This window comes from Penaeus chinensis, chromosome 10 (genome assembly GCF_019202785.1).
Source record: "Penaeus chinensis breed Huanghai No. 1 chromosome 10, ASM1920278v2, whole genome shotgun sequence".
Classification (NCBI taxonomy): domain Eukaryota; kingdom Metazoa; phylum Arthropoda; class Malacostraca; order Decapoda; family Penaeidae; genus Penaeus; species Penaeus chinensis.
The window spans coordinates 24604236-24606735 of record NC_061828.1 but is presented as its reverse complement, the minus strand read 5'-3'; the positions used below and the strand labels follow the sequence as shown (position 1 = coordinate 24606735).

At 40.5% G+C, this 2500-nt stretch overlaps 1 protein-coding gene across 6 annotated transcripts in view; it reads right to left on the bottom strand.

Annotated features, from left to right (window-relative positions):
• The window catches only part of LOC125029734 (Down syndrome cell adhesion molecule-like protein Dscam2), a 349890-nt gene that overhangs the window by 127389 nt on the left and 220001 nt on the right, over positions 1-2500 (bottom strand). The gene's annotated exons all lie outside the window — the stretch shown is intronic.

Sequence of the window (2500 nt, the reverse complement as noted above, 5' to 3'; positions counted from 1 at the left end):
ACGCCCTTTTAAAAATTAATGCTAACAATAGCGATACATTTGAGGACAATGGAGGATTGTGAAATTTTTGAAAATATGAAGGACCAATGCGTAACGGACGTGAACAGCATGACCAAGGAAGACGGAAATATGCAAACAAAAACCGGATTGTGCTTTCTGACTTTTGCTTCAAGTAAAATTCCTGAGCATGTAACGGTTGGATACGAACGTGTCCAAGCGCGACTTTATATTAAAAAAACCATGCGCTTTAATAGATGCCAAAAATTGGTCACACTTCATTACGATGCAATGATACAGATACTAGTAAATTTACTTATGGTAAATGTGCTGGAGCTCATGACACTGCTGAATGTACTGAGAACACTCTCAAAGTGTGCTAACTGTGAAGGTCCCCATCAATCTGTCTCTGCCGTGTGCAGCAGCTTGACGGAGACCAAAGTTACAGGAAACGGTTAAGGATTAATAAGATTAAAGAATCGGAAAATACAATTCAACAAATTGCTGAATCAACTCAGCAAAAGCAGCAATATCATAAGGAGGATGATATCAAAACACAATCTGGATCACACCTTCTCGTCCAGGCAGCTTCTGCTAGGACTTTGCCTGCTTTTTGGTCTGTTTCTCCGAACAGATAATCTTCTACTGGGCGTCTCCCTGGCAGCGAGACACAGGACATGGAGGCTACTGTCTCTAAAAATACCCATGGGAGGCCCTTGGGTAGCGAGGGAGAGGAGGACGAACCTCCCTCCCAGAAAAAGAAAATTAAAATCGGTGGACAAGGCACTTCAAGTCCCCATAAAACGTAATCTTCGCGTTAACCATTATACAATGGAACTGTCGAAGTCTTAGAGCCTTAGACTATTAGCCTCGTCTTATGCTCCCGATATTATAGTTCTCCAAGAAACGCATTTATAATGAACTTTTTGCTCTTCAGGATAGTCTGCCATAAAATTGATTAATTAACTCATCATACATTATGGGGTTCCCTGTGGGCGGAAGGCAGAGGTGAGCAAGTAGTTAAGTTGATTAATTATTCTGATCTGGTCCTTCTGAACGATGGTAGTCCGACACAGGTGGACGATAATACCGGTAATTTGAGCTTTATTGACCTATCACTGGTCTCTTCATCAATAAAAGCCAAGTGCCTGTAGCACACCATTGACGACTCACTGGGAAGCGATCACCTTCCTATTTTTATTGAATATTCATGTGACACAGTAAGAACGCCTTCAGCACCTAAATTTAACATTCAAAGAGCAGACTGGGTCGCCTTCACAAGGAGCGTCAAGCTCGAACTTGTTGGAGAAATCATTGATACTAAAATAAACAATATTCAGAATTCAATTTTAGATGCAGCAATGATATTCATTCCTATAACTTAGACAGACAGTATTAAGCATAGAGTTCAATGGTGGACACCAGGTTGCCGCAGGGCGCTGTGCCAACGCAATAGGACCTACAGGCTTTTCAAAAATAATATCAATAATGAGTACTTTTGCAATTACAAACAAACAAGCGCTAGGGCTCATATAACAAGTAGACAAGCAAAACGAAACTCCTGGCGAAGCTTTGCCTTTACAATTAATAATAACACATTCATATCAGAGATTTGGTCCACTGTCAGCAAAATAAACTTTCAAAACTAAAAACATTATTCACGAGGGTACTAATTTCGATTCACCTAGAAACCTTGCTAATGCACTCGCCAGGCAGTTCCCATATACAAGCAGCTCGGACAATTACCATCCTGCATTCCTGATCACCAAGGGAGCGGCTGAGCTGCAACCTATTCATTTTATCACAGAAGATGACTTTGATTACAATAATGATCTAACAATGAATGAGCTTGTCTGAGCCCTAGAGGAACATCCCCAGGCCCCAATGAGATTCGATATGAGATGATAAAGCATCTTAATCATGATACCATGATTAAGTTGTTAGAAGTGTATAATGAAAATTGGAAGAGCCACACTAGAGGAACATCCCCAGGCCCCAATGAGATTCGATATGAGATGATAAAGCATCTTAATCATGATGCCATGATTAAGTTGTTAGAAGTGTATAATGAAACTTGGAAGAGCCACACTTTTGCAAACTCATGGCACTTTGCCCACATCATTCCCATATTGAAAAGATCCACCATCTCCTACCGCCCAGTTGCGTTGACAAGTTGCTTATGCAACTAATTGCATTTTTCGAATTCCAGTAATTTGCTAGTTGACGAGCAGTGCGGCTTCTAAAAGGGACGCCAAACTCTTGATCAATCAGTAAAACTGGACAGTCATATTCAAGAGGCAATTGCCAAAATAAATTATTTGATTTCAGTATTTTTTAGATACAGAAAAAGCCTACTATTGTGCATTATGGCATTCTAGCAATAATGCAGAATTCTCGGCAAATCGCATCCAACGGGCGCTGGATATGATTCATAACTGGGGCCTCCAGTGGGGTTTTAAGTTTTCCACAAGAAAGAGTATTGGGGTAATTTTTTCACATTGGA